This window comes from Monodelphis domestica, chromosome 2 (assembly GCF_027887165.1).
Source record: "Monodelphis domestica isolate mMonDom1 chromosome 2, mMonDom1.pri, whole genome shotgun sequence".
Lineage (NCBI taxonomy): Eukaryota > Metazoa > Chordata > Mammalia > Didelphimorphia > Didelphidae > Monodelphis > Monodelphis domestica.
The window spans coordinates 385,238,677-385,247,714 of record NC_077228.1 but is presented as its reverse complement, the minus strand read 5'-3'; the positions used below and the strand labels follow the sequence as shown (position 1 = coordinate 385,247,714).

The following is a 9,038-nucleotide window of genomic DNA, read 5'->3' as shown; positions in this document are numbered from 1 at the left end:
CCCCAAATGGGGTCATAAAGAGTTGGACACAATTGAGAAGTGACTCAACAACAATAAACATATATATATATATATATATACACATATATATATATTATAGATAGATAGTGCTTACTATTGCTAGACATTGTGCTAAGCATTGGTACATAGTAAATGCTTAATAAACGCTTGTTGTTAGTCCAGTAGGTAAAGTACTTTCTTTCTCCTCCTTCTCCTCCTCCCCCTCCTCCTCCTCCTCCTTCTTTCTTCTTGTTCTTGTTCTTGTTCTTCTTGTTCTTGTTCTTCTTCTCCTTCTCCTCCTTCTCCTTCTCCTCCTCCTCCTCCTCCTCCTCCTTTTCCTTCTTCTTTCTCCTTCTTTTCCTGTCCTTTCCATGATTTCATTTACATAGGTTTTCTTGGCTGATGTAAATCATAACTTCTCTGTGCCTTCTTATCCTATGCCATTCTTTTCCATATTTACCCCCATAAATCCTCTCATTGTATTAGAGGCTTTCCTTTTGATTTTTTGTATTTCTATCTGTCCATTTCCTCTCCTTTTCTCTCCCTTGCTCATGTCTCTTAGTGATTCTCATGTGCCAGTCATGAATATATTGGTCATAAGAGGGAATATTATGAGACTGACCGAAAATTAATAATTTTATTAAATCAAAAGTAGTAAGGAAGTAGTAATGGAGTCTGTCACTGCTGAGGAGCTCCCTGAAGAGGAAGAGGAAGAAGAGCAGGAGCAGCCGTTGAAGCAGCATCAGAAGGAGAAGAAGGAATTGCAGGCCAAAATTCAAAGCATGAAAAATGAGGTTTCCAAGAATGACAAAAAGAGGAGGAAACAATTGATTGAGGATGTTGCTAAATCGGAAGGAGAAATGGAAGAGAAACACAGAGAACTGGAGCATTTGAATCAGACTTCACATGCAAAGAATAAGATAGACTGTTGCCATTAACATTGCATGCTTGGATATTGAGAATCAGCAACCTCAGATATCAAAATCCCAGAAGAGGTGGGAGAAGAAAGCTGCATTGGAGAAGGAAAGAGAAGGAAGGATAACAGAAGCAGGAATTGAAAACTTATCTGGAGTCAGACATCTAGAAAATCAGAAACTTGCACGCGTTTTGGCAGCTAGACATTTAGAGATGAAAGATTCCATCAGATGGTCACTCAATGCACCGAGCTATTGAAGACCAGCTCAAGGAACAGAAATGCCTCCTGATTGCCACCCCTTAAGAAGTTAAACTGCTGAATATATGCAAAACCATGTGGAGGACTTCTTGCCGTTCTTAACAAATCCTAATACAGGAGATTTCTATATACTCCAGAAGAGTCTGGAAAGTACTGTGATGATATTGTAAACACAGCTGCATGGGGAGGTCAGCTTGAATCTCATATTTTACAAACACCAATAGAAGTATTACAAGCAGACTGAATATTCAAACAAATCTTTAACATGCATTCTGATGCTCCTTATAGATGAGTTTGAATGCTTATTGCTTGGTATTACTGATAGAATGATCTGAATTTTTTTCCCACAATGTTATTTTTATAAGATTAAGGTATTGCTAAGAGCATACTTGAATAATAAAGAATCTCATAGTATTTATGCAGGTGCAAATCATTTTATTAAAAGAAGTGGATAAGGTGAAAGGCCAGGAAACATAACAATTTATGCCTAAAGTATGACACTTCATTTAAAAAAATGTAGTTACTGAGTTGTCTCCTATCCCTCCCCAAGTTTGCTTTTAGATTTATGCACCATAATTCATTAGATATTTATTGCTGTTCTTAACAGTTTAGATGCTGGAATTAATACTATACATTTGGGATTATATTAAAAAATTCAGATTATATGCTGTTTTTTTCTTTTCCTTTGCCTTTGAATATTCAGCTGCTCTCACAGCTGACTTCCTAACTTTCCTTAGTAACTCCTCAGTTTGGTTTGCTTTTCCTTAAAAAAATATAGCTTTCTTTCTCAAATCTGCTTACTACCCCATCATTCTACCTAGTTAATTTTTTTTTTTTACAACACTGCTTTTCGTTTTAATAACAACTCTAAGTCAGAAGGACAAGGGCTAGGCAAAAGAAATTAAGTGATTTGTTCAGGGTCAAATTGCTAGTATTCTGAGGTCAGATTTGAACCCAGATCCTCCCAATGCCAGGCTTCTGTCCTCTGTGCTACCAACTGCCTCTACTTGATTAATTCTTTAGAGAAATATTGAATGCTTCAATTTTTCTTCTCCTATACAAAACAAGGAGGAGACTAGTTCTCATGATCAAAATGTCTGAATTTAACCATGCTCACGTCCACATTTCCATTTTTGCTATTTTTTTAAAGCTTTGTACTTTTTAAAATCACTTTTGTCTCTATTGTTCAAAATAAAGCCCTAGTTATTTGTTACATTTTACTGTATTATGCTAGCTTTCCATTAATTAAGCATTTGAGAATTGGTTATAATTCAGCTATGGGTAAAATATAAAGTGTGGCTGGGAACCCATAGCTGTATAATAAGCGATATGTTCAGATGTAAAAGATGAATCTCTATTTTCCCATATTGCAACATACAGAAAAGAGTCCATACTTTAGATGGTGCTCCCTAAATCCTATATGTAAATGAATCTCATTTGCTCTACACATAGGCAAGTACAAATAACTTTTGTCTGATATATTTGCTTTTTGGAAGAAGGAATAAAAATATACTCTCAGAATCAGGTTAATAATTTTTGTCTATATTTGCCCAATTTACAGGACTACTTTAGGGTAGGTAATTAAAGTTTATATGATTTAAATTAAATGCCTTTTGGGTAAGAAGATATACAAAAGAATGGGATTCTAAAGTATTAATGCTTTTAGCCTATTTTCAAAGTAATCACTATAACTTTTATTTTATTTTATTTATTTTTTAAACCTTTACCTTCTGTCTTGGAATCAATACTGTGTATTGGTTCCAAGGCATACTAGCGGTAAGGGCTAGGCAATGGGGGTCAAGTGACTTGCCCAGGATCACACAGCTAGGAAGTGTCTGAGGTCAGATTTGAACCTAGGACCTCCCACCTTTAGGCCTGGCTCTCCAACTGAGCTACCCAGCTGCCCCCTCACTGTAACTTTTAAGCAGAAATATTCAAATGAATTTGATATCATAATCCATGTCAGGCAAAGTAGGTTATCCAAATCTAAAGATTTAAAAATAGTTCTTCATTTGTTAGCTATCATTTTCATCATGAGCTGAATATTGTCTTTGTTCATGGAATTTTTAAAAAGTAGACATGAACAAGAAGATTTCTATTGGGAATTTTTTTCTTTTATAGACTTTGTATTCTGATTCAACATTATTTACCATCATTTAAGTATTACCGAAATAAAAGTTTAAATAATGGCTGATATTGATTCATTGCAAAATATGCTAATTTAGGTTTTTGTATGCTATAAAACCTGTTCTAATTGGAGCTTCAAAGGGTTTCCATTGTCTTAACTTGGAGCAAAAAAAGAGATATGTCAGAGTTCTGGAATATGTCTTTGTCCAAATATTTTATCCACTTTATTATGTTTACAACTTGTATTAAGCAAAAGAATATGTTTAATTATTGTGAGCAATATAATTTTGCTCATATTATCTGAGGCTTGCCAAAAGAATAATAAAAGATGAATGAATCAAATGGAAAAAATAGTAAGAAAAAAAGATGGAAAAAAAGAGAGAGATTACTTGATGCTCCATTTAGCTTGCTATTCTGTGGCTGACATTAGGGTCCCCTAGCCACACTCACAGGGAAGTCTAGCCAGCCACAAACACAGAAGAGAAGAGAATGAAATCCACTCTTGCTTCAGTTTATCAGACTTTTTCTTCACCCACCAACCCTTACACATTATGGCTCAGGAGCCAATTATAGGTTTCCATTTTGCCTGGGTCACATAGGGGACAGTCAAGGGGGCAGTACAGGGGACATTGTCTTGTGATCTCTTGACTCTGTTGCTGCCTTTTCCTGGCTGCTATTCTATCCTTGTGACCCAATTTCATTCAATGATTTCCTTCACACAATCCTGACCTTGAGGTCAAGTTCAGGCTCACACCAGGTATGCAGGTAGTCCATAGGGGTGACCCCAGAGAGGTGGAAGGGCAAATTTCTTTCCCACAATTGCATCTTATATTCTTCCATTGCCATTTGGGTTACTTATAATTGGATTTGGTTTTTAATTTTAATTGAATTTTAAATTAAAAAGTAAATACTAATATACACAATTCTCCCCAAAGCATGAATTAATGGGTAGGAATTTATTTTTATGTGTACTTAGCTTCAGAATATAGCTATATTCAGATTATAGAATAACAAGATTCTCGGTGATTTAGTAGTTCTTCCATAGAGCAACTGTCTCTGATTTATTTATTAAAGAATCTTTTGAACTGCTAAGGTCTTTAGCTCTTGAACATCTGTTGTTTTTTTGTTTTGTTTTCTTTGTTTTCTTTGTTGTTGTTGTTGTTGAGTTTTGTTTGGAGCTCAGGTTTAACTATTGTTGGTGAGAAAATAGTTTGAAGCATTGACATTCTGGAGTCGCTGGGGACTTCCAGTGGAAAAGGGAATCTCCAGCTGGAAACAAGGGAAGATTCAAAACTAGCTGCAGACTAGTAGTCATGTACTGGCACAAATTTGGCTCTCGAATGGAATTCTCTGTCCTGTGAGTGGACTCACTGTTTTGGGCATCCTGAGCAAAACAGCAGCCAAGGCTGAAATGAATACATTCATGGTTTGTAGGCAGTAGTAACCCTGTGGGGTGAGCCAAAAAAGCCAAGCTTCTCTGGCCAAGTGAGTGGGTCCTTGCTAAGCTTCCTTTCAGAAGGAATTTGGTTTTGCATATCTTACAAGGTCATTGCAAAGTTCTAGTGCTGATCAAAAATCAGAGAGTATGAAATTAGACAAGTGGAAGAATATCCAAAAGGCAAAGCTCAGGCTGCATCTAAAATTAAGGAGTGACAATACATAGATATCCTATTTACTAGAGGAAAGCTAATGGCACCCAAACTAAAGAAGATATATGAAATTCTAAAAAAAAGTGTTTTTATTAGGCTACTGATGGTCAAACCAGATTTTGTGACACTGTGTGTGCCTCCATTTTTATCAAAGAGGTTATTGTAAAGAAAATTAAAAATAATTTTAATTCACTTTCATAAAAGGAAGAAAAACTCATATGCAATTAGGTTTTGCATATTGGTCTGATCATAGACTATATTACAACTACTCTCCCCTAACCCCCATTAGTCTATTGGTGTCATTTTTATTTCTTTATTTTTTAAACCCTTACCTTCTGCCTTAGAATCAATACTATGTATTGGCTCCAAGGCAGAAGAGTGGTAAGGGCTCGGCAATGGGGGTCAAGTGACTGCCCAGGGTCACACAGCTAGGAAGTGTCTGAGGTCATATTTGAACCTAGGACCTCCCATTGCTAGGCCTGGCTCTCAATCCACTGAGCTACCCAGTAGCTCCCTATTGGTGTCATTTAAAAATGTATACTTATAAATATTTTTCCTTTCAAAGAGAACCAATTTTAGGAACATGACCTTTATTTGTACTAGTATGGTACTTTCAGACACTATTAGGATTAGAAGAATTTAAGTCACACACAAGTATGCTAATATATTAGATCTCACTGTCTTGGAATTTTACTAACTCCATTATTTAGTAGTTGGAAATTCCATTCTCAGGGTACTATATCCTAGCATTTGTGAAAGGGAATTCTTTGTTCTCTTTGTCTATTTTAAGTTAATCAATCTAAGAAACCCCTTCTTAACACTTTGTTATCAAGTAAGAGAATTCACAAGTCACTTTCTTGGAGAGCTCCACCTTTTTAACCCAATCAATCAGAAATGTGTGAGTCCTTTAATAAGAGTTTGCACCCTCAAAATATGAGAGGTGGATCCCACAGACACTTACCCCCTGGGCAGTGCTAGGCAATTTGGAAGCTATGACTTGCTCCTATGAAGAGGGGAAGGGACAGGAACGGACTATAAAAAGTACTGAACTTCTTCTGTTGGGGTTTTTTAAGCTTGAGGCTCTGGCTGGAATCTTGGACTTGGAGCTTTGGATGGTGACCTGCCTCTTGGAGGTGACTTTGGACTTGGACCTCAACTTTGACTTGGGACCTTGGCTCTTGGACTATTTCTTGGATGAGTGAGTAGCTGACCTTCCTTTTCCTGGCTTCTGGAGAGATTAGTTCTGGAGAGGCCTTCCCCTCTTGGAGGAGGTCATGGGGTGGAACACTGGGTCCAAGCACTGGAGCAATATTAGTGTGGGGCTACACATGTTCTGTACCCTCTTTTTTCATTTTCTACTTTCACTCTTTCCACCTCTTTGTAAATAAAGCTACTAAAAGTCATTTTGGTTTGAGCTATAATATTTTTAAATCAGTGACAACTATATTATTTTAGAATTCTCATATATTGGGGACTTCCAGTCAAGAGGGCAGCTTAGAGAAAGCTAAAGTTCAGATCTCCGGAAACCCTTCCTTACCAATCTCAAGCTATATGCTCCTAGGGCACCGAAATTCAAAACGAACAACAGCATAGACCCGGGAATGCTCCTCCTGGACCTGGATCAAAAGGTACGCCCCCCCCCCCCCAAAGCCAGAACCCAAGATCACTCAGACCTAAGGGGTAGGCAGAAGGAAGGTCCCAGGACCCATCCCCCCCAACTCAGAGCACTGAGTCCAAGGCAGCAGAGGGAACCTCAGAGCCTCAGGGCCGGCTATCCAGAAGGCCACTTCCTGAAAACAACCTGACTCAGACGAGGGGGCACCCAACACAGACAGCAGGGAAACAGAGAGAGAAGGGGGGAGCTTGTAACCCCCTGGCTGGATCCTTCCATCCGAGTCTCATGGAAGGTCCCTGACTCAGGGCATACTCAGTTCAACTCAGGGAAAGCTAATCCTATCAGGAGCCTGCGAGCTCCGGGAAGCCGCGGCCCCTCCCCCCTCAGAGTGCTGGGTCTTCTGGCCTGCAAAGGCATTAAAACACCTCGCAGAGAGTGCCGAGCTAGGCTCAGAGCGTGGAAGTAAGGCAACGGAGAAGCATCGGGAGGGAACTGAGGAGGGCAGTAACACAGAAGCACCAGCAATTCCTGGCTTCCCCAGGAAGACAGAACAACAACTGCATAGAACGGACAATTTTCCTGGGGCTAAAACCTCTGAACACCAGACAGAGATAAGAAAAGCTAGTCCTCCCCACTCAGATTGAGATGGCAAACTCCACAGAATCACAAAAGCCCCAAAAATTCCAAGAAAAACAAGAAGAAGGGGGCAATTTTGGATACATTTTATGGAGCAAAAATACAAAATACAGAGGAGATAGAAGAGGAAACATAAGCAAATGCTCCAAAAGCTTCCAAAGGAAATGGAAACTCTCCACAAACCCATGAAGAATCTGAATCGGAAAGGATCAAAAAGATGGAAGCCTTTTGGGAGGAAAAGTGGGAAATAATGCAAAAGAAATTCACGCAGCTACAAAACCAGTTTGACCAAAGTGAAAAGGAAAACCAGGCTTTAAAGGTCAGAATTAGACAACTCAAAGACAACGAGCCAGAATTAATAAAGCAAAGCCAAAAGACCAAGAAATTAGAAGAGAACATAAAATATCTCACTGACAAGGTCATAGACTTGGAAAATTGAGGGAGAAGAGACAATTTAAGAATAATTGGACTACCAGGAAAGCCAGGAATAAACAGCAAACTCGACATTGTAATACAAGATATAATCAAAGGAAATTGCCCAGAGATCCTAGGACAAGAGGGCAATACAGTCACTGAAAGAGTTCACAGAAGACCCTCTACACTAAATCCCCAAAAGACAACTCCCAGGAATGTAATTGCCAAATTCCAAAGCTTTCAAGCAAAAGAAAAAATCTTACAAGAAGCCAGAAAAAGACAATTTAGATATAAAGGAATGCCAATCAGGATCACACAAGACCTGGCAAGTTCCACTCTGCATGACTAAGTCATGGAACATGATTTTCAGAAAGGCAAGAGAGCTGGGCCTTCAACCAAGAATCAGCTATCCATTAAAACTGATTATATACTTCCAAGGGAAAGTATGGGCATTCAACAAAATAGAAGATTTCCAAGTTTTTGCAAAGAAAAGACCAGAGCTCTGTGGAAAGTTCAATATCGAAAAACAAAGAGCATGGAATACCTGAAAAGGTAAATATGAAGTAAAGGGAAAAGGAGAAAAATGTTATCTTTTTCTTTTACTCAAACTCTCTTCTATAAGGACTACATTTATATCGATCTATGTATACTAACATGTGGGGAAAATGTAATGTGTAAATAGGGGGAAAAGAAAGACCAAATAGAATAATCTTTCTCACACAAAGATTCATGTGGGAAGGGGAGGGGAAGAAAACTCCTATAAGAAGGAGAGGAAGAGAGTTTTTACTTAAACCTTACTCTCCGGGAAATCAACTCTTAGAGGGAAGAACATCTAGATCCATTGCGATCTTGAATTCTATCTTACCCAAGAAGGGAAGGGAGAAGGGAAAACCAAGGTGGGTAGAGGGGAGGGAACACAAAAAAGGGAGGGAAGAAGAGGGGGGAGGGGGAGGGAACAAAAAGGGAGGGACTAGAAAGGGAAACATATCAAGGGAGGTGACAAGGGGGATTTATTCAAAGTACATCACTGGACTAAAAGGTAGAGCTGAAGAAGAAAGGTTAGAATTAGGGAAGGATATCAAAATGCCAGGGAGTCTACCAGTGACAGTCATAACTTTGAACGTGAATGGGATGAACTCACCCATAAAACATAGACGAATAGCAGAATGGATTAGAATCCAAAACCCTATCATATGTTGTCTTCAAGAAACACACATGAGGCGGGTAGACACCCACAAGGTCAGAATTAAAGGATGGAGTGAGACCTTCTGGGCCTCAATTGACAGAAAGAAGACAGGAGTGGCAATCATGATATCTGATAAAGCCAAAGCAAAAATAGACCTGATCAAAAGAGATAGGGAAGGTAATTATATTTTGTTAAAAGGGACTTTAGATAATGAGGAAATATCACTAATCAACATGT

At 38.5% G+C, this 9,038-nt stretch overlaps 1 pseudogene; it reads left to right on the top strand.

The window, feature by feature from the left end:
- Positions 1-668: 668 nt before the first annotated feature.
- LOC100023321 (deubiquitinase OTUD6B-like) lies at positions 669-1,418 on the top strand (annotated as a pseudogene).
- The last annotated feature ends 7,620 nt before the right edge of the window (positions 1,419-9,038 follow it).